Genomic DNA, 26,850 nt, shown 5'->3' with positions numbered 1-26,850 from the left:
AAGTGTGGAGAGTGATTGTCTGGTTAATATGAAAATCCGAGACTACCTTCGGTAGAAAACTAGGATGCGTTCTTAGAACCACTCTGTTTGCATGAAAAACAATGTAGGGCTCTTTGCAGCATAATGCTTGGATTTCACTTACTCTGTGAGCCGGGGTGATAGCCACTAAAAAAGCAGCTTTCCATGTCAAATGTTGCAAAGAAGCTCTATGAATAGGCTCGAAAGGCGCACTCATCAGTTTCGTTAATACAATGTTGAGCTCTCAAGGTGGCGATGGAGCTCTAACTGGAGGGTAAACCTTGTTTAATCCCTTGAGAAAGTACTTGACCACAGGGATTTTGAAGAAAGAAATTTGATTAGGTGATTTTCTATACGTTGTAATAGCTGCAAGATGCACCTTAATAGATGAAAACTTCAAACCAGATTTGGCCAAATACAGTAAATATGGTAAAAGCACCTGTTCCTGACCCTGGACGGGATAATGTCCATTGTTTGTATACCATAAGTAAAACCTCTTCCACTTAAAAGAATAGGATTGTTTTGTGGAAGGCCTCTCAGCCTCTTTTAGAATATTCATATATTCTGGGGGTAAGTCTAAATGTCCGTATTGAAAGACTTCAGGAGCCATGCCGTCAACCGTAGGGTTGATAGATTGGGGTGGAATACTTTCCCTTCGTTCTTGGATAGTAGATCAGGCCGTCATGGTAACCTCCTCTGTGGGACTTCTGATAGCTGAAGGAGATCCGGATACCACCACTGACACTTCAATGAGCCATTTAGTCTTCAAAAAAATAGTAACAAAATCGACTAAGATCATATCTGATATCGAGGACAAGAAATCGGTATCCAAGAGAGCTCATGGCTGGATCGTGCTCAACAACTATGAAGACTTAAAACCTCAGCCCTATCTCGAGGCTGGAACCAAGCTGGTGACCAAAGAATTTTTTTTAAGGCTACAGCTGGGGGTCGGCCCGATCAACCCGTTTTTGCCACCGTGGGAAAGAAGAGGGGCTGATCACTCTTGCCGTCTGTGCGCGAATGACACTGAGACTTTGATTCATATTATATGAATATGCAAGAAGTTAGATGAAATACAGAGAAGTCTGTTAAAACCACTATTTAAGATGCATGGAGTAAGGTCCTGTAGGCAGGCAGTGATGCGGTCTTTTACTCCCTCCCTAGTGCAGCTAAACTATCGCCTAACAAAATTCTTTGATCTGATAGCACTGAGACTGAAAAACTCTAGCTCTTCTCCGTAGAGATACACTAAAGACTACAGTAGATATTGAACTGGACCACTCTGTCGGTTTGAAAATATGCAGCTTATTAATAACTTGAAAGAGGCCTGCAAACCGGAGTCAGCATTGCTATTATAATTGGACTAATTTTACGTCTCTATATTCCAAAACAACTTTTTTTTATCCGGTATCTATTTTGTAACTGTTTTATCTAATACTATTCTTTTTGATAACAGCCTACAATGTTTTGAATGCAACGGTTTTAATTAATCATGCATAATAAATGACTTACCTACTGACACAGCCATTCCGGAGCTATCAAAATCATTCTCGAATTGGTTCTGTAAAACTTGTTGATCACTGTGGGAATCAATGGAATTGGTGGAAAGGCGTACAGTAATGACTGATACCAGTTTATCAAAAGGGCATTGCCCAGAGATCCCGGTTGGGGAAACCTGGATGTGAAGACTGGGTATTTTGCGTTTACCGCGTCTGCTAACAGGTCGATGTCTGGCGTTCCCCATTCTTGAAAGATGCTTTGAATGACTTCGTCGTTGAGAGACCAGTCGTGTGCTTCAACTCATTCTCTGCTCAGGGCATACGCTTGGACATTGAGAGTCCCTGAAAGATGCATTGCTAGAATGTTCAAGTCTCTTGCAAGAAGCCACTTCCAGATGATTTGTGACTCTAGAGAAAGAGACCTTGATCGAGTACCTCCCTGTTTGTTTAAGAAATGCATTGTGGTCGTGTTGTCCGTTTGAATCAGAAGGTACTGAGATTGAAGTGATGGGTATAATGATTTGAGAGCTAGGTGCACTGCTCTCAACTCCAAGAGATTGATATGATAGGTTTGTTCCGTCTCCGACCATAGGCCTTGAACTTGAAGACCCCCATGTGAGCACCCCAACCCTGGATTGAGGCATCTGTGACTATTGCTTGTGCAGGAGGTCCAGGAGAAAAAGAACTCCTTTCATGAGGTTGGATCTCTTCATCCACCATTTGATGGAATCCTTGGCCGATTGAGAGAGAAGCACCCGATCGTCCCAGTGCCCTGACACTTGCATCCATTGATCTCCTTGAGCAGATGCCATGTGAATATCCATGGGCTGCCAAGTCCAATGCATCTGCCGCTGCACTTATAACCTGGTTGGCTACCAGTCCGCCTTCTTGTAATATTTCTTGGAAGTCTTGTTGATCTTCCTTCAGGAGTTTGCTTGAAAATCTCGCCAAGGAATCCCAGAAGGACCTATCGAACCAACCCAGCAAGGTGGAAGCACTAGCCACCTTCATCATTGAGGCCGAAGTATTGCACATTTGTATCCCCAGTGAGTCCATAGTCTTACTGTCCTTCTCTGGCGGTGCAGTAGAAGAAGATGTTGTAGAATGTGCCTTCCTGGCTGCGGCTACAATCACTGAGTCTGGAGGTGGTATTACACAAAGAAAAAACGGATCCTTGTTAGGGGCCTTCAATTTCTTGGAAATCCTGGTGGGAACTGAACCCACAGTGGCCGGGGTAAGGAAGGTCTGCATTGCAGGTTTCAACAGACCTGGAACCAAAGGAAGCAGAGGCTTTGCAGAATACTTGTGATGCAAAGTTTCAAAGATCACGGATATAGCAACTGGCGGAGTATACATAGTGATATTGAGCTTGTTGGCACCCAGGTCCAAGATTGTCTATCGGAGACACCCTAGATGGGAGTGTAGTGGACAGAGTGGGTGAATAATCTCTAATTGAAGATCTCGTTGACGAAGTTGTTGTTGGAGATCTACATCTTCTTTTAGGTGTAGGAGAGCAGGGAGAACTTGAACGCCCTCTTGACCTTGAACCCCTTCTCACAGGTGATCGAGACCTTCTTGGGGACCTGTGTGAAAAGGATCCGTCAGAGGTTCTGGATGGTGATAGAGATTTGGAGAATCCTGCTCCAAGAACTGTAGGTGGCACTTACCAGTGCCGAATACTGTCCCGCCATTGTGGCGATAAGTTAGTAGGAGACTTCTTTATTGGAGCCGGCGATTTCTCAGGTGTGACTTGAATAATGTGAAGTCCAGGAGAAGATGAAACTTCTCTCGACGTCAACCAATGAGTCCTCAACGTCGATCTTGGTTTTTCTGGTACGTCCTTAGAAGTGGTAACAATCCTCTCCCTCGACGGCGACCGTTGTCTCGACGTCGATCCAGGTAACGCCACCACCTGTAGTGTAGTTTCTATATTCCCAATAGGCTCTGCGCCTTGGAATAATATATCCTATAGATATGATGTAGGACTCCAGTCAGTAGGTCTCTATCGAATATACTAAACTTAATTGTGAGTGCCAGCTAGCTCAGAGGTCACTAGAAACTTTCTCGAAATCACAAGAAGGGATTAGTTTCTGACAACCGCATAAACATGACAACTTTGTTTCCTTAGGACTGGAAAATATCTTCAGAGTCGTAGAAACAATAGATAACTATTTTTACTCAGTCAATCGTGCATGCTTCGTTTCTACAGAGTTTGTAGAGAAATAGTGAGACGGGCGTTTTCAATAAAAGGGTTTATTGAACAGTATTATTTCTCAAGCAAGAGATATGAACTTCTACAATTGTTAGACAGAATGCAAAGTATATGAAATAATACTGTAACAGCATGGTATGGTTTCTAAGCCATTAAAATACATACATTAATAACACAGGCTAAAATACTCAACTGGTGCTTCTAAAATACGCCTACCCCAATTTACCTAACCTAGGTCTAGTACGAGGGAAGAAGTAAGAGTTGTTTAGCATAGGTTTTAGTTCTTGCCAAGAATCTACCAAAGGTTTCTCTAGGTTCTAATCAGCTCCATACCTTAGAATGAAGGAGGTCTGGTATCTCTGTCTCGGGACTCGATTTCCCAACACCCCGCAAGGGGAGTCAGAAACACTGGAACGGGATTTCTCAGCAGAGGACGTCAGCTTCCTGATTAGTGCGTCAACTGGAGAATCAGCTTCCTTCGGCACTTGCTGTAGCGAGCTGCCTCGGGCAAGTAGGTTGTCGATCTGCTCCAAACCACCGTGCTTTGCCATAGCAAGTGAAGGTATATTTATACCTTGAAGGTGTTTAGGAATGCCATGTTTGACGTAAAGTCGGGCATATGAACGTCATGAATGAACCCCTAAGGAATAGATGTTTATTGAAAAACTAACAGTTCTCGGAGAAATCAATATTCAAGCAAGGGGAAGTCCCTGACGGCTTAAGCTGGTTTTCCAAGAAATCGTTGTGACATTTGGTGAACGGATGGAAGTAGCCATGCCTGTATTTGGGTTGCTTGGGTTATGCCTAAATAAGGGCTTGATTTCTATGCCTATATAAGGGCAACGTGAATTGTACATATATAAGGGCATGAATCGGGAAAATTAAACGGAACCTAAAACGCCACACAACACACCGACGTTGAACGCTGTGGAGACACACTGGAAGAGTCATGTGTCTGTTAGGATGTTCGACGTCGGTCTCTTCGACGGCAAACGTGACAATCTTCTTGACGTCGAACATCGATGGGTGTATGGTCCCTTCGACATAGTTTTCCTCGTAGTCGATCGTGCCCTCAACGTCGACTGTCTACAGGTTGGAGAGGGGTTTCTAGTCATCGAACTTCGACGCTGACCTTCGAGAAGGAGGCGGGGATCTCAACGTCGATCGGTGTCTTGTCGTCGACAGATGTTTTGACTTCGACCTGTCTTCGTTCACATGCTTCGAGCCCGAAGCATGCCTCGATATCAACTTACTTTCAGTTCTTGTCTCCTCGACAGCTATCTGTCCCTCGACGTACTAGAGTGACTCACCCGCTTTTCTGACGCCGATTTTGACACTGACGGCAAGCACTCTGGAATCTGCTTTCTTCTGGAAGCAGGTGAATATCTGTTCTTCTTATGCTTTCCATGAGGGGAGGGCCTCTTGGAATGAGACTCAAGGCCACTTATGGTTCTTCCTCTCTCCATCGACATTTCTCTGTCATGCAGAGTTCTTTTAGAAAATTGTTGGCAGTAGTAACACTTCTGTGGATTGTGTGAGGATGGTAAACACACAATATACACAGAGTGAGGGTCGGACTTCGCCATCTTCTTCCCACAGGAAGGACATTTGTTAAACAAAGCTGGCATTTCTGACATAAAAAGATAGTAAAAATGTCAGAAAAGTTAAAACTAACTAAGAAAAATGTCAAATGAAGTTGTAGAAAATCAATTTCGGACTGAAAAATGCAAAAAAAAAGACCAAGCTCAAGCTCCAGGATCCTCACAGAAGGAGCCTGAAAAAAGAACTGACCTAACTGTCACCTGTGGTGCATGATGGGAGCAGGGGGCTCCTGGAGGTCTTAAAGGCACTGTATCCAGGTTCCCTGGAGCCTTAAAAGCAAGGTGCCAAATTTGTGTTATATGGGGATAATTATTCATCTATGCAGCCGAAGAACAAATTGCCGGCAATTACCTGTTTTTCTTTATGAAAATAAAGGATTGCTGTTGAACACTACTGCAGTGTATGTTACTTTATTTACATTTGATATTTTTTTCTTACAGCAGAAATCCATGTAATTTCAGTCTATTGGACATATTATAGGCTGCATATCTATGTGTGTATACATGTATTTTTTTTGTAAGTACTATGTACTTGGGGTTCTAAACCTACATATATATGTATTTTTGTATATGCTCCGGGGTCCCCCACTTGGGCGGGGATTATTCAGTGCTTATGATTATTGACGAGTGTCCCCCTGGAAGAGAACTCTATAAAATAGAGTTGAATATCTACCATCAAGGAATTAAGAGGGCTAAAACGGATTAAGTTGCCAACCAAATTGAGGAATCTGATGACAAACCAAGAAAGATTTTTAAGATTGTGAAAAAGTTCTTTCATCTGAATGCTTTATTACAGCTTCTTGAGGCCTTCCCTAAATTATGTACACAGTTCTCTGACTTTTTCAATAATAAAATGTACACCACTCTGGATGCTCTTAACCTTTCTGGACCAGACAGTCCCTTGGACACAAGCTGATCAAGGGATCAGCTGCCCTCTACCTCATTATTCATGTCTTTCTTTTAGCTGATTTTTCTCCTATCTAATTGGACGAATCGGGGAGAGCCCTAAAACTTTTTAATCAGGCTTAACTGATGAACCATGCCCCCCTGATATTCTGACTGTAAACTACGCTGCCATCAACTCAACTCTCAACATTTATATAAAAAATTCCATTCTCTAGGCTACAATCCCAAGGTGTTGGAGGCAAGCTATATTAATCCCCCTCTTGAAAAAGCAATCAGATAGTAAATCTATTTGGATTAATTATAGGCTCATCTCCTTGCTGCCTGCGTAAAGATTTTGGAGAAACTAATTAATGACCAACTATCCAGGTATTTACAATCTCACCAGCTGTTTCATTCTTCCCAATTGGGCTTTAGCCATGGTCACAGCACAGAATCTACTCTGGTGGAAGTCTCGATCATCATCAAGCTGGCAGCTGACCAAGGGAAACGTTGTGGTACTGCTTTTAAATTTATCACCATATTTTTCAGCAACGATTGGAAAAGATAAGAGATAGGAGGAGCCGCTTTATCCTGGTACTGGTCCTTTCGACCTGACAGAATCCAGGCAGTCTTGATGCCAGCCTGCGCATCGGACCCTAAGCCTTTTAAGTTTGGTGTTCTTCAGGGCTCCACCCTGAATCCAAAGCTGTTTAATGTCTACATGACTTCTCTAGCAGATTTTGTGAAATCTTTTGGCGTGAAGGTGGTGTCCTACGCTGATGATACACAGATTCTTCCTATTTGGGACAGCAATATCCCAAATGCCCCGAGTAGATTTGAGGCTTGCCTGACTGCAGTATTTCAGTGGATGTGTTGAAGCAATTTGTAGTGTAATGCGAGCATAACTGAAATACTAGTATTTGGCACTCCCTCTCTCACTTGGGATGGAGAATACTGGCCCAGTTCTGTTCCGTCCCTACCAACCCCTGCCACTGTCACTCGTAACTTGGGATAATATTTGACACTAGATAGTCCTTTGGCCCCAAGGTGGACAGTGTAGAGGGTGTTTGCTTCGGTCTATTGAGATCTTTAAAGACGCTGTTGTTCCTGCTAACTATTAAGTGCCAGAAGTTGGTAATGCACGCCCTTATCACTTCTCGGGTGCACTATGCTAATTCTCTGCATTGGGGCCTATCAACTTAGAAGACTCCAACTGGTGCAGAATGCCGCAGGACGTCTCCCATTAAATCTATAGAGAAGTCACCATATCCAACATCATCACAGAGAGCTGTATTGACTGCCAGTGGGGGAGAGAGAGCTTGGTTCAAGGGCCTCATGCCGGCCCACAGAGCCTTTCATCAGACCGGGGCACGGTATCTGGCTAACAGGCTTACACCCTACCTTCCTGCAAGAACCTTGCGGTCATTGGATGGCATGTAGGTGGTTTTTCCTAAAACCAAAAACAAAAAATGAGGCGGCTCATCCTTCCCGTTTCCTGCCACCTCTGCAGAATTTGCTCTCCTTTCATATACAGGCTATGAAGGGCGAGGGCTCTTTCAAATGCAGCCTCAAAACTTGGTTGCTTGGCCTGGCATGTCAGTCATCTCTTTGATCTGATGGTCAATTAGCTTTAGTGCCAGGACACTGAGTAGCCGTGTGCTCTATAAAAACCTCAATGTTGTTGTGACTCGTGTATTTGTCCATTACATGGCTGATACGATGGTGCGTCTACATGACATTGTGAAGTAACAGGTTATAAAACATTTTTAGCATAGCAAAATAGGTGAGCCTGAAAATGTGTGGAAGGGTCAGGCCCATATGAACTTAACAGCTCTCTTGACCATGTTTCTCTCAGTCTGTCCATGAAGAAGAAATCAAAAACACTTAAAAGCTAGAAACAGATTCCAGGAGCACACAACCTAGTGGGTTAGGTTAATAGCTCTGCATTTCTAGAGCATGTCATCTTAGTTTAAGGCTAGTCCCTTAGGAAGAGATCGCCCTTAAACCTTAATACATCTGTCGCCCAAGAATCTATAGGCACCATGGCAAATAACAAGGAGCGCACCTGTTCCTTCCTCAACCAATACTTATCTCTATGGTTGAGGGATCTACAGAAAATCGATTATCAATAGAAGGAGCAGAAGGTTCTGTCTGCAGACACTGTGTGGTGTGGTTGGAGGGGGAGTGACAGAGCTCAACCAACTACTCCTTTCAAACCTCTATCAGGCATGATATACCCAGACCCCACAAGAATTGCTGCCTTAGTTTTTTTAACTGTCTGGTTCTAATCCCTCTCACTGCTCTACATGATTTATTTTTTGTTGCCAGACACAACAAAGTACATTAGATCAAAACTGATGGGTTTCATAAGAGGAAAGACGTCGTAAGTACCAGTAGCGGAGTCCCTATGAGGAGTAACTTATACTTTGTTTGCATCAAATGCATCTTTTTTCATTTTAAAGCACCCCGTTGATACACAAGTTAAGGAAAGAAAGTGCCCATAACATGTGGGCAGCTATTTCATTATATTGCTTTTGCTTCACTATCTTGTGGTTAATCCTCAATGAACTTGAAAACCTAGGTTTTTAGAGGTTCTGCCAGTAGATTACAATGCTCTGTTAGCAAAAGGGTACAAATTGTTTCCTACTAACAAAGGATAAGTATTACATCCTCAGACTGTAAGGAGTCTAATGGTATGCAGCTGAGATTTTAATGAAAGACACAAGCTTTTTATCCATAACTCAAAGAATCTACCTTTTTCTAGAGGAACTTACCTATCCATTCACTGTAAAATCAGTCCACTCCAAAGTAACTGGTGTTCTTAATGCTTCACTTCATTGTATGTGGTCAACTTTAAAACGTATGTGCGTCACATTCACCTCTACTGCCACAGGAGCTCATCAAACAAATGCTTAGCAACAAGCAACTCTTGATTGTAGCACTGAGCCGTCACTCATCAAAGCCACATTACAAGTTCATCTGTTGCGCCTACCTGCCCTCCTGCATTGGGATTTGCCTGTAAAGGTGTGAGACTCCACTGCCCACTTAGGAAATATGTAGTGCCGCTCTCGCTCTGGAATATACATTCTAGAGACTAAGTGGGACTGGTCAACACACTTCCTTTGTGGAGACTACAAATGGAGGTTGTACCCTGCTCCGAATGGGCTCGGGGTTTGATCAAGGTATATCATAATGGCCCTGGCTTCTTGACAGTACAATGCCTGATCACAATCCCTCAGGAACAGTAAATTGTATTAACGTGGATAGCTGGAGAAGTTCTATTGCACCAGTAGAGTGAGGCATTTGTGCATGAACAGAAATCTAGGCCGCTGATCAGATCATTCCTCTTCCTCAAAACTCGCCCTTAAAGACTGAGAACAAGCTTAGGACCCCAAAGGAAGCCCTGCTGCTGCAATGTGTCCCAGAAAAAGAGGAAGCTGCACTGTCTGATTTGGAGAGTAGCCAACATTTAAAAAAATGTCAAAATAAAGGTCAGTGGGCTGAAGCCTCAATAAAGATGTAGTCATCTGCTACGCAAGAGGGCAAAGGACCATTAATGAGATAAACAAGGTTGAAATGTGGGGGTGAGTGTATAATGCTCTGATCCACCTTGTACAACCAGTCTTCATGGAGCCCATTCTTCATTTTACCAACCAACAGGAAGCTAGGGATTTTTTTCTACCATTCAGCCTAGTTCTTCAAATGGTGTTCTATTGGTTAAGTCTGTTTTTCAGATGAACACAGCATGCAGGTCACCTCTGTCAGCAGGGCTATCAATCCAAGAAGAGGGGGAAAAACAGGAGGGATTTTGCTCGCAAATCCACTGAACTTAAGTTTGCCCTGGGAATTGCACACTGACAAGTGGCATGCGTCTCAGAGAGCATGGTTACCAACAATCTGCTGGATTCTTACAGTGGCCCTAGGAGGGACAAAAGCGTTTTAGGACCAGACATTGGCTCAACTCACTTTCCCACTTACACTTTTGTCTGCAACCCATGGAAACCCTATTCCTACATAGGCTAGATGAAGGAATCCCTAAACCGCTTGAGAGGGTGAGTGAGTATACACAAGTTCCAGTAAGGAGGAGAAAATTAGGGGAAATAGAGGTAACAATAAACAGTGATGGATATATGGCCTCAGCCGGAGTGCTACACTCAACTGCAGAAGGCCATAGTTCAATCCTTCAGTTACACAGAGCAAATTTGCATGTTCATTCAGTGACACAGCTTGTGCTGGTGCCTCATTGTATTGCACTTTGCAGTAGTGTGGATAGACGACCAGGTAGCTGTCCTGTTAACTTTTACTAAAGAAATACTTCCAAAGAAGTATTCATCTGCCTAGTGGAATGTCCTCTTTATCTTGCACATTATCTTTCCCTCTTAAGAGTAACACAACTAAACTGCTGGTTGTATCAGTCTTGCAATTGTTTCTTTGTTGACAGATGTACCCAATACAATGGATGCACTACAGTGAAGGACCTCATGGTTCTGAGACTTCCGTATCCATATACAACATTAATGCCCTTCTAACATACGCAATGCCTAGGGTTCTTTCTGAAGCCGCAGTAGGATTCTGATAGAAGTCTGGCAACTGATTTGTCTCTGAAGCAAATGAAAATGTGTAATCACCTTTGGTGTAAAATCTGGATGTGTTCTCATCCTCACCTTATCACAATGTAACATTTAAATATGGCTGTTTAAATATTAGTGTCTGAATTTCAGTAATCCCGTACAAAATGTTAATAGCTACTAAAAAGAACTGTTTACACATTTTCTGTTGCTTTAAGCTATGGTTTAACAGGTGGGAAGATTAACCCACATAAAACTGTTACAGTTTCAAATTGGATGATATGTATGATATTGTGAATAATTCACTCGCATAGAAAAGAGGGATTTCCTTGGGGATCCTTCTCATGCACATACGGCTGCCAGGTTGACTGGTAGTGGTGTAATTAAAGTGAGTATCAAGGAGATGAAATTTTAAAATAATAATACCTTCATGAACCTCTCTTACAATCTACCCACTTCCTGGAGAGTATGTGTTAGTGTCAAACGTCTAGGGCTTCAGGAGCTACACTAAGGTTCAGTGACTTTGGGGGTATGAGTATTTGGAAGCAGAGTCCTGGCATTTTGCAATTAGCACTGTGACATGTAAGTCTAAGACCCATGATTCTCAAACATCAAAACATCTTATATGAACAACAGATGTAGCTCCCATTCCCGGGACATCTGTCTGCTTGCTTAGTGTGTATGCAATGGCATTCATCTCTTGCGGTAGGTGGACCCTTTGTAGAATCACCCACTACAAAATCTTCAGTGCCAACTTCAAGAGAGCATATGATATTAACTCACTGCTTCTTTAGAGAATGTATAGTTTCTTACCTGTCGGTGTAGTTTTGTGGCTTGAAGACCTTTCTGGATTCACTATGCTGTGCATTATTCCGCCATAGACCTTTCTGGATTCACTATGCTGTGCATTATTCCGCCATCTAGTGGTTGGGTCCGGAATTGTAGTATTGCTTCTCTTTTTAGGTCGAGGACCTAAAGGCTGCGCTTGCGCAGTCTCCAGTCAGAGATTTATTGATTTGGAGTATGGGGTCTTGAACCCGACTCTCCTCCTCTCTCCTCCATTGGCTGGCTTCCTAAACGGAGGACAGCCATTGGAGGAGACAGACGTCACTCCAATAAAGCCCCGTCTCTTTCGGATTCGGGGGGGTGTTTTTGGCGTTCTTTCCACCTGTGACGTCATCCGTCACTCAGAACGCCAAAACACGCTGCCGAATCCGAATTTTTTTTTTGCATCGGCGGTCAACGCTGGCACGAGTGGATCCTGCTGCCACTCCAGAGTCTCTGCGTTTGCCGGTGAGGATCGTCTTGTCTGTGCCGTTTTTCCTCTGCCACCCTGTTTGTGCATCCAGATCTTCCTCCCGCTCTTGCCCCCCCTTCCCTCCGCCCGTTGTAATGAACATCAAATAACGTTAATTATTGACCAGCATAAAGTGATTGTGGGTGTGGGTAGAAGTAGAACAGCGCTCAGTGAAGTGTGAAAATCACACAAACAGTGGTGGAGGAACAGATTTGTAAACATTTCTACTCCCTTCCCCCGGACTCAGGGGCGGCGCCAGCTCTTGTACTAACATTTGCGAACGGAGCCAGGCTTCCTGTGCGCGCTGAGGGTCCGCCGCTGCCACCCTCCCTCCAGTACCGAGGGACATGTGTCCGCTGCCCGCCCTTCCCCTCCCGCCCTCTGACCCCCGCAGAGACGCACAGGCATGTAGCGGCAGCAGACCCGAGCAGGAACTGCCTGTTGCGCCTACAGGAGGGAAGGGGGAGGAGCCGCCACCCCGACTTTCAAAGCCAGCGCTCGGCGAGGGGAACCACCTCCGGGAAATGGTGGTGCCGGAAGGGCTGCCCGACTCGGAGCCCGGCAGAAGCACACCATGAGCCTGGGAGCCGCCGGGAAACTTTGTGCCGGAGATGGGCCAGACTTCTATCTCCACTCTGTCCCAGCCGCAGGAGCGCCAAGAAGGAAGCCGTGAGTGCAGGCCGACTGGGCACTTGTGTATTTATCTGTGCCCCTAGTGTAGAGCAGGTAATCTGGGAGAAGCCGGTTTCTATACAAGTGGTTTACAGTCACTAATAGACTGGGAGGAAGACGCTTTTGTATTGGTGATCTGCCAGGAGCTTTTTGTGTGAATTTTGAATTGACAGCCTCCGAGGGGGATTCTGAGTGCGCATTTTACTTTTTTTCCTGCCACTGGTGGGGTTGGTGTTTACAGGCTGTGACGGGCATCGTCTGCCTCTGCTGAAAGTTTTGGGGAGTAGGATTCTCGGAGTGTGCAATGTAACCCGGAAACTCCTTGCAAACTTCGATTTGGGACTGCACACAAAAAGTGTATCGTGGATTTTACTCAGTGAAACGTAAGCAGCGCCTTTCCGCTCTACGTGGCTTTTAGTGGGTCTTCCTTGCTGTTTTTCACATATCGTGCTCATAGGATTTTTACATAATTGCATAAACGGTCTTGGTTCGACCTTCTCACTTTTCTTTAATTTTATGTTGCCCAACGCTTTTTCATTTTCAGAAACTGAAGGAAAGGTGAGTCGCGGGGTGCACAATTTTAGTATATTTATTGCACCGTTAGAAAATATCCTATGCGTTTCCTGGCTTACCCTTCCTACCAATAAGATTGCTGCGGCACAGTTTGGGATAGATGTTGCCTCTTTCACCCCAGAGCTAAATTATGGAATATTGTGAGATAATGCAGCCTAACTGTAAATCTCAGGCACGTAAAGATGTAATTTAGAAAATGGTCATCTGATGGGACCTACTAGAAGGGAGTGGCTTTGTACTCTTTGAGAGCAGAGACCTGTTTTGACAGCGTCACTGCACACTGCCGGTACTGGGCTTGGCTCCCTTGAGAGAAGAGGTGGGCGCTGCAAACCACTTAAAAAGAGCTTTTGACAGATCACTGAAGCGCTTTCAAAGAAGAAAGTGCATTCAACACAAACGAAAGGATGTAAACAGTGGTCGCATGCGACTAATGAGCATCAATTATTTATTGGAGTGCTGGAAAGCTGCTTTTTTTCCTGTTTAATTGTTTCACTAAGATACAACAGCCAGGGGACCCAATTTCCAGTCTTGAGTTCTTATTTGTGAAACCAATGCATCCTGGTAGTTGCAGTATTAGTTCCCTTGAGCTAACCCAAATGTGCTTATAATAAAAATTACAAGGTAATAGATACCCCCACGAGCATAGCCGTTTAGTGCCATTGCGTTAAGATCTACTACACCAAAATTGGTATAGGGTTCATACACACATAATTCAGGGTGAAGTATTGTATTAACTAGTAAGGCAGAGGATTTTTTTGTATTCCTATGTTTGACTCCTTGATAAACTGACTGTTGGATACCTTAAGCCGAGACAACAGTTTTCAGTGTGCATTGACCAATGCCACCCAATATGCACCTTAATACAACTTGCATGTATTATCCATTTTTAGTTAGGTAATGACCATTCAGAACAGAACACAAACATTGTTTTTTTTATTACAAGCCTACTACAAAATGACAACTAATCTACCATTAAAATCTTATCCTAAATCATCAGGGTATTTTGCAGTTTGACCTCACGTACAAAAGAGGTTCAGAGAGACTTCTAACGTAATTCTACTGAGGACAATCTGTAGCGGGTATGACATTACTACAGAGCAGCATTTCGGCCGTTCGCGCAAATTTAGTCACACTGATCAATGCTATAGATTACTTTTGCTATTCTGAAAGTTTTTCCGGTATTTTTGTAGTTCTGAGAGTTGCTTCTGCAATAAACAGATGGCTGTGCAATCAATCACACAGGTAAAGACAACTTCTTATTTTGTGAATTTTGGATTCCACTGTGATTGTAATTCTAATAGCTTGATTGCCAGGCTACATAGGCTATCACCTCATTCTGCAGTATTATCTCTCACTTACTGCTGTTAATTGATTTTTGGTTATTCTTACTTTCAAAAATCTTCCTAGGATCGTCATAAGTGCCAGCAGGTTAATCTAACAAGACTTCATGTCGTTTTTTACTTAATATGTAAAATATTTATATGAAGATTCAAGAATATCAGCAACTGGCATTAAGTTTTTACTCATTTGTTGATTCATGCTGCTGTAGGTTCTCTACACTAGTTATTCGCTTACCTTATCGTGAAGGGTCTCACCTAACAATTGGCGGGTTAATAACAAATTCAGAGCAAAGCAGCTGACATCACACGTTTAATTTACAATATATACAGAGGAGGAGTTCCAAGTCAGACTTTCACTGATGCAGACAAAATAGAGAAGGGCGTGCACTGCTTTAAAATTATGGTATTCCTTCTCACCAATAAACACAGAATTCTGTAGAAGATGGGAAAATCTTTGCTGGACATTATTGGAAATCTGGTGTGGTGCATAGACCCTTGAAATATATTTCATATTTAACAGAAATGACACAATAAGTACAGGAGCCTCTGTAGAGAGTAATCTTGAGTTAGTAACTGCAAGTTAAAGCAAAATCTTGAAATCTGGGCCCATCCTTAGGTGGACCATTGCTGCTGAAGCCTCAGTTATCTCAGTGCAAAGCCATTGGTCATAGTTTAATTGGCAGTTGAACATTTTTTATATTCATTATTTTGTCTCAAGTTAAAATGTTTATTGTGCCTCTTTCCAACTATGAATTAAAAAAAAGAATACATGAAATTCTAGCCCAAATCAAAGATGTCCTGGGATACCCCATCCCTACCTCAATGGCCTCTACCCTGTTGGGACTCCGTGATCCTAGCCTCGAACATCAGACTAGGGCGGACAAGAGGATAATGTGGCTATGCATTGGGGCGGCCAAAGTAACCCTAGCCGCGGCATGGAAGAAGGAGGCGCCGGCCGCCTCCCTCTGGCACTCACGGCTTTGGAAATTGCTGAGTGTAGAGAGGATGGCGGATATTTTCCTAGACGATTTTAAGAATTTTGAATTCCGCTGGGGCCCACTGGTTGCTTTCCTTTCCAAAGGCCTGCCATCTGCAGTTTGCCCTACTAGCGTTAGAGCTCTCCATCTGTTCCAGCTCTGATTCCCTGCTGCCACTAATCTAGGCCCTGTATGTTGTGTACTGCTACCACCACTGGGGAGGGGGGGGGAGGGGGGTAGGGAGGGTAGGGAGTGGAATGGGGGGTCTTTTTGTTTGTCTACTGTTGTTCCAATTCGACGTCCTGCACAATCTTCATTTACGTTACTGCATCCCATGGGGTTTGTTTGCAGAAAGTTCTGTCAGCATTAATGGAGCATGCCTTGAGTCACAATGCCCGTGGGGTTTGGCGGCCGGACCGCACAGATTTGACTTTGCACTATTCAAGCTTCTAGCTCCCTCCGGGTTCCTAGACAAGCTGGATGGGTCCTTGGTTGCCACAGTTAACTACCACAGGGGACCTCCCCTCATTTGCTTGTTAGGTTGCGTGCTCCTCCCCCAGTAACTAATGCTCTACCTGCTATGCTCTCATGCTACCCCCTGCGTGGGGAAATGTGTAGGGACCGTCACTTGTCGTTTTTGCTATATTATCAAATGCCAATAAACAAATCTTTGACAAAAAAAAGAATACATGAAGTGCTAGCTAAGAGCAGCTGTCAATCAAAGGTGACACTATAATTCACAGTGGTAACTGCAAACACAACAATGATGGACAGAATGTGGATCAATGTCACACATTCACCCCAGTCCAAAGATCTGGGCCCAAATCCATCGTTTTTCCACTCCACACCACCCTGGGTTAGACAATGGCGATATGCAAATCAGCGCTGACCCTGTGCCCCATGGGAACAGTCCAGTCCGAACTACAAAAGCCATGTCCTTCCCAGAACGGAACCAAGCATCCGAGGACCGGCCCGGTTTCGAGGTAACACCTCTCTTCAGCCCGGCTAGCTTGATTGCATTCCGTTCTGGGAAGGACATGGCTTTTGTAGTTCGGACTGGACTGTTCCCATGGGGCACAGGGTCAGCGCTGATTTGCATATCGCCATTGTCTAACCCAGGGTGGTGTGGAGTGGAAAAACGATGGATTTGGGCCCAGATCTTTGGACTGGGGTGAATGTGTGACATTGATCCACATTCTGTCCATCACTGTTGTGTTTGCAATTACCGCTCTAAGTGTACTGGGGATGCTCAGACGTGAGTCCCAGGCACTCCACACCACTGGAATCAAGCTAGCCGGGCTGATGAGAGGTGTTACCTCGAAACCGGGCCGGTCCTCGGATGCTTGTTTCCGTTCTGGGAAGGATATGGCTTTTGTAGTTCGGACTGGACTGTTCCCATGGGGCACAGGGTCAGCGCTGATTTGCATATCGCCATTGTCTAACCCAGGGTGGTGTGGAGTGGAAAAACGATGGATTTGGGCCCAGATCTTTGGACTGGGGTGAATGTGTGACATTGATCCACATTCTGTCCATCACTGTTGTGTTTGCAATTACCGCTCTAAGTGTACTGGGGATGCTCAGACGTGAGTCCCAGGCACTCCACACCACTGGAATCAAGCTAGCCGGGCTGATGAGGTGTTACCTCGAAACCGGTCCGGTCCTCGGATGCTTGTTTCCGTTCTGGGAAGGACATGGCTTTTGTAGTTCGGACTGGACTGTTCCCATGGGGCACAGGGTCAGCGCTGATTTGCATATCGCCATTGTCTAACCCAGGGTGGTGTGGAGTGGAAAAACGATGGATTTGGGCCCAGATCTTTGGACTGGGGTGAATGTGTGACATTGATCCACATTCTGTCCATCACTGTTGTGTTTGCAATTACTATAATTCACAGTGGCATATCATTTATTCGTGCAGACAATATCCTGCCTGTAGTGTCAGTTAGTTCTGCTTATGGGTCAATTGAGGTCAAATGTATCCCTATCGACAGGCCACCCACTTGCCGCCCATCTTTTTTTATTGGCTTTCAGCATAAATACTGCCTTATAATTGGTGTTTGTCTTCTTAGTCCCGCCCACTGATGCCTATGTCGTCATTTTATTCCTTCCGAAGCTAATAGCCTCATTACTGGAACACTGCTTGCTGCCCTGTAGTCCGCCTCCCACCCCCTCTTGCATGCTCTGTTATGTTACTTGCAAGTTCTATACATTGGATGTAGAGGCTGCTGTTGCTTACCATCGGTTGATTTAATTTTCAGTCTCATGTACTTGCTTCTTATTGGTCAACTTCCATAGGCTTTCTTCCTCTTCATGTGTTTGTCCAGATCCTGGAGCATTGATACATTTATTTTATCCTTCCACTGTTCATTTTTGTTAGATACTACTTTTTCCTTTGTGTTTAAGCCCTCTACCAAGGTGCGCCTTTTTTTCGCTGTGCTTGCTTCCCTGCCCCCTGGCTGTGCTTGCTCCCCTGCCTGTGCTTGCTCCCCTGCCTGTGCTTGCTCCCCCGCCCCCTGGCTGTGCTTGCTCCCCTGCCCCCTGGCTGTGCTTGCTCTCCTGTGTGTGTGTGTGTGGCTCTGGGGGTGTGTGTGAGGCTCTGGGGGTGTGTGTGGGGCTCTGGGTGTGTGTGTGGGGCTCTGGGTGTGTGTGTGGGGCTCTGGGTGTGTGTGTGGGGCTCTGGGTGTGTGTGTGGGGCTCTGGGTGTGTGTGTGGGGGGCTCTGGGTGTGTGTGTGTGGGGCTCTGGGTGTGTGTGTGTGGGGCTCTGGGTGTGTGTGTGTGGGGCTCTGGGTGTGTGTGTGTGGGGCTCTGGGTGTGTGTGTGTGGGGCTCTGGGTGTGTGTGTGGGGCTCTGGGTGTGTGTGTGGGGCTCTGGGTGTGTGTGTGTGGGGCTCTGGGTGTGTGTGTGTGGGGCTCTGGGTGTGTGTGTGGGGCTCTGGGTGTGTGTGTGGGGCTCTGTGTGTGTGTGGGGGGCTCTGGGTGTGTGTGTGGGGCTCTGGGTGTGTGTGTGGGGCTCTGGGTGTGTGTGTGGGGCTCTGTGTGTGTGTGTGGGGCTCTGGGTGTGTGTGTGGGGCTCTGGGTGTGTGTGTGGGGCTCTGGGTGTGTGTGTGGGGCTCTGGGTGTGTGTGTGGGGCTCTGGGTGTGTGTGTGGGGCTCTGGGTGTGTGTGTGGGGCTCTGGGTGTGTGTGTGGGGCTCTGGGTGTGTGTGTGGGGCTCTGGGTGTGTGTGTGGGGCTCTGGGTGTGTGTGTGGGGCTCTGGGTGTGTGTGTGTGGGGCTCTGGGTGTGTGTGTGTGTGGGGCTCTGGGTGTGTGTGTGGGGCTCTGGGTGTGTGTGTGGGGCTCTGGGTGTGTGTGTGGGGCTCTGGGTGTGTGTGTGGGGCTCTGGGTGTGTGTGTGGGGCTCTGGGTGTGTGTGTGGGGCTCTGGGTGTGTGTGTGTGGGGCTCTGGGTGTGTGTGTGTGGGGCTCTGGGTGTGTGTGTGTGGGGCTCTGGGTGTGTGTGTGTGGGGCTCTGGGTGTGTGTGTGTGGGGCTCTGGGTGTGTGTGTGGGGCTCTGGGTGTGTGTGTGTGGGGCTCTGTGTGTGTGTGTGGGGCTCTGTGTGTGTGTGTGGGGCTCTGGGTGTGTGCGTGGGGCTCTGGGTGTGTGCGTGGGGCTCTGGGTGTGTGCGTGGGGCTCTGGGTGTGTGCGTGGGGCTCTGGGTGTGTGCGTGGGGCTCTGGGTGTGTGCGTGGGGCTCTGGGTGTGTGCGTGGGGCTCTGGGTGTGTGCGTGGGGCTCTGGGTGTGGCTCTGTGTGGGTGTGGCTCTGTGTGTGTGTGTGTGTGTGTGTGTGTGTGTGTGTGTGTGTGTGTGTGGCTCTGTGTGGGTGGCTCTGTGTGTGTGGCTCTGTGTGGGTGTAAATGCAATCGGTCATGCATTTGCGAGCGATTAAGCTATTGGCATTGTAAATGACAATGCAATTTATTTAACGATTGAGCTATTGGCAATGTAAATGACTATGCCATTTATTTATGATTTTAAAAAGTCATGAGCAATGCCAATAGCTCTACCTTTAATAATGCCGAGACCATTGCATTGTAAATGCTTGTTTTTCTGTGACCAGATGGGAGTCGACATAACACCATTTGGTGTCCTTCTGTGATGTCGACGTGCTTCCTCCGGAAGCCCCCACCTTTGGTCGCCATCTTCTGATTTTTTTTTCTGATTTTGTTTTGGTTCCGTTTGCTTATTCCTCCTGTGTCATCTTCTTGGTGGAGGTGGGTGGTTTCGCTAGTGAATCCAGAAAAGTCTTCAAGCTGCAAAAATACACTGACAGGTAAGAAACTATACGTTTTGCAGTGTGAATCTTTTCTGCATTCACTATGGTGTGCATAGACTTAGTAGCGGTTTGCTAGTCCAGTGGTGGCTGGGTGGAAGATGAACGTTGGTATGTGAATATATGTTGCAAGACCTTCTGTCCCACTTGGGCTTCTTTGTCCATCTCAATGTGTTACTGCTTGGCAAATGTCCTGAATTGGTGTGTTAGCTAGGAAAGCCACTGTTGCTCCTTTTTTCCTTGTTGAGTGAGCGTGCTGTGCTACTTGCAAGGTTTGACCTGACTGTTTGTGGCACAACTGTATGGCTTGTACAATCCATTTTGCAATGGTATTCTTTGTAACTAGTCGTCCCAGAAAGCTGTCTGCAAATGAAACAAAGAATTGCTTTGTTTTTCTGCATTCCCTTGTTCTTTCAATTACCGCCCTTCTGGCGTCTAGGGTGTGCAATGCTCTTTCTGCTTGTGTCTTTGGGTTTTGGAAAAAGCGTGGTATTTGAATCTTTTGGTTAATATGGAATTTAGAAACCACCTTTGGCATAAAGTGTGGATCTGTTCTCATGACGATTCTGTCATTATGTATTTGGAAGTAGGGCTCTTGTAGAGTTAGAGCCTGCAATTCCCTTACTCAACGTAGTGATGTTATTGCCACTAAAAACGCTGTCTTTAGCGTGAGCATGTGTAAAGTTGCCTTGTGTATAGGTTCGAATGGCGCCTTCATCATTTGAGCGAGTACCACGTTGAGGTTCCATGTGGGTGCTGGCATCATCTTAGGCGGTGCTATCCTCTTTGCTCCTTCAAGGAATCTCTTGACCACTTGTGATATGAAGAAACTTTTCCCTGTTTGTCCTCTTGTGTAAGCTACGATTGCTGCCAAATGTACCCTTATAGATGCGTAGCTTAGTTTCTCCTGTAGCAAATATGTCAAATATTTTAGTAATGTTGACTACCTTGTGATCTTCCTTGAACGTTTTTCCCTAGGGCACCAAAGTGAAAAGCATTTCCATTTTGCTGTGTAACACTTTCTTGTTGTAGGTCTTCTTGCCTCTTTGAGTACTGCCATTGTGCTCTCTGAGGTGAGAAAATTCTACGCCCTCAGGAGCCATGCCGCCAGGTTTAGGCTTTCTGGTTCTGGGTGTAGCACCTTTCTGTTTTGCAGAGTTAGAAGGTCCTTCCTGTTGGGGAGCTTGTGCGTTGTGCCTTGCGACATTTCCATTATCAGTGAGAACCAGGTTTGCCTGGCCCACTGTGATGCTATGAGGATTAGTGTCAAGCGGCTGGTCCTGTACTTGTTGAGTACCCGGTGTAGCAGTGGTATCGGGGGAGACGCGTAAGCAAATATCCCCGACCAGTCTATCCATAGCGCATTCACTAGGGACTGTGCACATGATTGTCTGGATGCGAAGTGTTGGCATTTTGGGGAGTTGCAAATAGGTCTATTTGATGAGTCCCCCATTTCTTGAAGATTTTTAGAATTTCTGATTGATTCATCTCCCATTCGTGGGATGCTGGTGTTTGTCTGCTCAGTCTGTCTGTCTATACATTGTCCTTCCCCGGAAGATGGATTGCTAATAGGTCTATGTTCCTTAGGAGAGCCCATCTCCATAGCTCCTGGGCTAGGGTTGACTGTGTTACTGATTGTGTTCCTTCTTGTTTGTTGATGTAAAACATTGTGGTTGTATTGTCTGTTTGAATTGGCACCCTTTTTCCGTAAAGCTCCTTCTGAAAGGCCTTTAAGGCTAGGAACACAGTTTTTAACTCTAGGAAGTTGATGTGCTTTATCGCATCCTGCTGTGTCCATAGACACCTCACCTTGAGGTTGTTCATGTGGTCTCCCCACCCCAGTTGGGAAGCGTCTGTTGTAATGGTCACTGTCGGAGTTGGTTGTGTCAAAGGTCTCCCCTGTGTTATGTTCTTCCGGTTCCACCATGTCATCTCCTGAATAACTATGACAACCACTGGAACCTCCCAACTCTCTGTTGCCTGTGACCATTGTTGCTAAATCCATTCCTGGATGTGCAGTCAAATGTTTGGGACTAGATAAATGCATAAAGCCATCATCCCTAGTAGTTTACCCACTGTCAGAGCTTGCCCCTTGCGGTAAAGCGGTGTATCCTTCAGAATTGCTACTGTCCTTTTTGAGCTTGGAATACCTTTCCTACTCTTGTGTTGATTTCTGCCTCTAAGAAAATCTTCACTTGCTATGGTGTTATTTATGATTTCTCCCCATGTATTGAGAAACCTAGTTCGAACAAGGTCCTTATGACCCTTTCTATGTGCTGATTGCAAAGGTTCTATGTGCTTGCCCTTACTAACCAGTCTAGGTATGGGTAAACATGTATTCCCGGCCTTCTTAGGTGGGCTGCTACTGCTGCTAGACATTTTGTGAACACTCTTGGTGCTGACTTGAGTCCAAACTGTAGCACCGTGAATTTGTTGTGCACCTTGTTGATTACGAATCCGAGTAGGTTTAAGTGTCTGTTGTTCGGGAATGTGCAAGTAAGCGTCCTTTAGGTCTATAGTTGCAGTGTAGTCTCCTACCTGTATCGGATGTATCACCTCTTGTAAGGATGTCATTTTGAATTTGAGTTTTTACAAATTTGTTTGGGAACCACAAGTCTAGTATAGGTCTTCATGTTCTGTCTACCTTTTGAATGAGGAAGTATGTTGAGTACACCCCTTTGTTCCTTTCTTTATAAGGCACCCTCTCTATGGCACCCTTGTGTAGAAGTTCCTGTGCCTCTTTGAACAAATGAGACAGTTTTCTCTTTGAATGAACTTTGTTCTTTGTTTTTTTTGCATGGTGTTTGTTATGCCAGTTCTATGCAGTATCCGTATTGAATTACGTTTAATATCCACTTGTCGGATGTAATCTTCTCCCACTCGTGGAAGAAATTTCCTATTCTGCCTCCTACCGATGTTGCATGTTGGAGGTTATCCTTGTTGTTTGTGTCTTGATTTTTTTTAATGTTTATTGGCTGTTGTGATGTTTTTAGAGTGTGAGCCCAAGTTGTAGTGCAGTCACTTAAAGGTGGGCTGCTGTCCCCCTCTCTGTTGGCCTCTTCCTCGAGCGCGCCCTTGAAAGGATTGCCTCCCCTGTTGGTACTGCCAACCTTGCTGTTGTTGACCCTGTTGCAGACCCTGGTTGCCTCCTTGGTAACCTTGTTGAAAGGTCTGGTGTGAGGTTACTGGCTGGTGGTTACCCCTGCCTGTTGGTTTCCGCGATGGTGTACCCCTACGCATACTTCTGACTTGTAGAGCCCCCATGGATCTGGCTGTTTAGTTTTCTTTCTTCAGCGGAGTAAGCTTGTCGTCCACAGCTGTTCCGAACAGTTGTACCCCATTGAATGGAGTGTTCAAGATGTTACTTTGAACCTCTGTCTTGAACCCTGAGATTCGTAGCCAGGCATGTCTTCTTTCCGTAACTTTGATCATTTGCCTGCTTGCTGTCTCCGCAGCATTTAGGGCTGATTTTAAACATTTATTGGCTATGTTTTTCCCCTCTTCCAAGTGGCTTGCCCTTCTCTGGAACTATTCTGGCAGATTTCTGAGCAGTTCGCCTACCTCCTCCCAGTGCTAGTACGAATGCATATTGATCAAGGCATTAGAGTTGGCTATGCGCCAATGAATCGCAGCACTTCGATCCATTCTCTCTCCTTGTCTGGTGGTGGGCCCACATTAGTGGGTACATTAGCCCTCTTTCTGGCTGTGGAAGCTGTTATTGAGTCAGTAGGAACTGAACCCCTGATGTACATTAGGTGCTTGTATTTTTTCTCTCCCTTTGGTGTCACTGCCTTGCATGTGGCAGGTTCTTTGAAAGCTTATTTTCCCTGGTCCAGCACACTTGGAAGCATGGGCAGGAATTGGCTTCTTGTTTGTCTGGGCAGCAAGGTTTCTAGAAGAAAGCATGACTGTGGCTTCTCCTCCTCTAGCTGTACTCCATAGGTGTCAGCAGCCTTCTTTATTACCTGATTCTTCGAGGGTGAGGGCTTAGAAGGCTATGTGTCTACCTTTTCTTCTGGCGAGTCAGCGTTGAGATTTTGCCACTGGGTGTCTTGTGTCTCCGAGGTCGCCAAACCGCGATAGGTTTGGTCCTCATCCTCTCCCTTGGCTTCGAAGTAGTATTCCTCTTCCTCCTCTTCGTCAGCCGGTTCTGGGGTTGTAGGAACCTGTAGTTCCTCGAGGTCTCTTTTCGGGAGTGTTGAGATTTTCTGCTGGACCTTGAATTGCTTCATTGGGTCTTCAAAATCTTTCTTGCGCTGCAAGATGCTTGCTATATCGGCTTTCAGTCTTCTCCTTTTCTTCTCGAGCTCAGACGCTTGTGCTTCGGCGTCGAGATCTTCTGGCTTTCTCTTGGCGCTTGACGACATTGAAGTCGAAGGTTGCTTCACCCTCTCTTTCTTCGACGTCGAGGAATCTTACTCGTGACTGCTCTCTGGCGACTTAGTCTTATCAAGGATTTTCGACGTCTGGGAGTCCTTGCCAAAGGAACAGACTGACTGTTTGTCCTTGGACGAGCTCATGGTCATGGAAATGTTTGTCGCTGGTGCTGTTTTTGAGGACTTAAAGTCACTCCTTCAGGGTTTGGTCGACTGTCTCGGGGTCGCTGGTCTCTTACCTCCTTCGGAGCTCTTTTTTTTACGTCGATGGGCTGGACATGCGAGTCCTCGGGCCTTTCAGCGACGTTGTCCTCTTTCTCGATAGACAGGTCCAGGTCTCGAAGCGATGGTGGTGGTATTTGACCCTGCATGTTGTAATTCGCCCTCCTTTGCCTTTCCCTCACCCTCAAGGTCTTCGGGGTGAACGCCGAGCACGCGTTGCGGTCTATGGGGCGGTGGTCGAGCAGCAGGCAAAGGTTACAACCCGGGTGCTGGTCCTTCTGCCCGTACTTGTGGTGGCAACTGTCGCAGATCCTGAATGGTATCTTGTCCAATACTGCGCCCAGGGAGCCCCCTTTGTGCGCATTCTCTGTTGGACGTCAACGTTTTGGTGTTTTATCCTCTTCTCTGCATCCCGGTTTGCTGGTTCGAAGGCTGGTGTGTTAAAAGTGGTTTTCCTCTTCATCTAGTCAATTTTCGTGGATTCTTCTCTCCAAAGTTCTGGAGCTCCTCCCATCTCGATCCAGAACCAACAGCAGAAAAAAAGAATTTGAAGATGGCGCCCAAAGGTGGGAGCTTCCGTAGGAGGCACGTCGATGTCACAGAAGGACAACAAATGGTGGTATGTCGTCGCCCACCAGGACACAAAAAAAAAAAGAAAGAAGAAATACGACAATTCCGGACCCAACCACTAGATGGCAGAATAATGCACAGCCTAGTGAATACAGAAAAGAAAAACATTCCACTGGAGTGGTCGGTTAGAACCCTGAACACAGACAAAATCCTTCAAGGCTATATGTATGGTTTTTAACTACACACACTGATGAGCTGTTGAGCCCATATCTCAGTGAGTATTTAAGCATACTGTAAGCCCATGAGAGAGGCATCTGCTGCAATTGTCACTTGGTAACATTCTGTAAAAGATCTACTTCTTGCCACATTCTGATTATTCTACCTTGGTCAAGATTTTACAATATCAGAAGTGAAAATAACTACATCTTCCCAGTCCCCCTATGACTGAGCAAATTCATTTGAGAGCTTTTCCTGACTTGGTCCCATGTGTAGGCAAACATTAGGCATGAGAAATAAAAGATTCCTAGCAACTTCTTCACAGTTCTCAAGTCAGATCTGGTAAACCGGTGTGTTATTATAAGCCATTAATCTCTGCAAAGTAGAAATTGCTAAAACTTTCAGTGTCCATCTCATCTCCGAGAAACTTCCTCAAGATAGTAATGGTGAACATGAGTTATACACTGAAGGCTTTGACTATGTGTACACGGACAGAATTTGTTTGGGTAGTAAATGTCCTTACAGCTTGTTCCTTATGTTGACCACCAGGCTATAGGAAAGGAGGTCAACACCTGCCATATAGCTGGCATTGTACTAGATATCTTATTTTTTTTGCAGAGTTTTATTTAGTTCTCCTCAGCATCAGCCCTCTGCGAAATCGGAATCCTGGTATTGTGGTACGGTCTGTCATTTCTTTGAGTTAAGGGCCAGGTGGTCTCAGACAGTCGTGCAATTGAGGAAGAAGCTCCACTGGGCTTTTTAATGGGATGAAAACAAAACAGCAGAGTCTCAGGGAATGCATAACTTCTGGATTATCTTCCCCTCTTTTGACATTTGGGTACGAAATAGGTAGGAAGGAGGTATGAAATACAATAAACACTAAGTCAATAGGTCTCCTACAGATCTACGACATTTGCTGATGGTGTGCAGCATAGGCAAAAAAAAGTTATTGAGGCATCTTTATTTGGGTGTACTTTCGTCCATATTTGCTGTAGATGACGAGGCAACGTTTTGTCAATGCCCATTCAGACTCTGAAAGAGCACGAAAAACACCTCAGCATCACTTTCCTCATTTCATAATTTCTCACTGATTTATACAACTGTACTTAGGGGTAATTTTCAAACCCAATTTAAAGTTGTGCACACTGTCTGTTGCTCTTTCATCATCGCACTCACGGTCCCCAGGAATTTCAAATACAAAGAAAAAAGAGGCTAGAACAAAAGTAATCAAGGTAAGGGGCGAGAGACAGGAGAAAAGTTATCACATCCATCCATGGTTCCAAGACATCAGCAGGGATTGCAGACCAGTTGTACAGAAACCAGGTGTGGATCTCTTAGAGAAAGCTTTTTCCTCACCAGTGTCTGATTATTGCTGTCTGGTGTCAGAAGTGCGAGTCCTTCACATCAATTGAATTATATTGCTATGGGAGTGCAGCAGTGGAGGTTTCTTCTCAGCACTGGTCTGAAAACACTATAAGGCACTATCAGTGTGAGCTACCTGCCAGCTACTGTTTAACAA

General features: G+C 45.5%; 1 protein-coding gene across 1 annotated transcript in view; it reads right to left on the bottom strand.

Annotated features, from left to right (window-relative positions):
• Nucleotides 1–26,850, bottom strand: part of LOC144784261 (E3 ubiquitin-protein ligase CHIP-like) — a 134,709-nt gene that overhangs the window by 39,189 nt on the left and 68,670 nt on the right. The window lies entirely within an intron of this gene.

The sequence above is a fragment of the Lissotriton helveticus genome, chromosome 10, assembly GCF_964261635.1.
Source record: "Lissotriton helveticus chromosome 10, aLisHel1.1, whole genome shotgun sequence".
NCBI lineage: Eukaryota > Metazoa > Chordata > Amphibia > Caudata > Salamandridae > Lissotriton > Lissotriton helveticus.
This window is presented reverse-complemented; position numbering and strand designations above follow the sequence as displayed.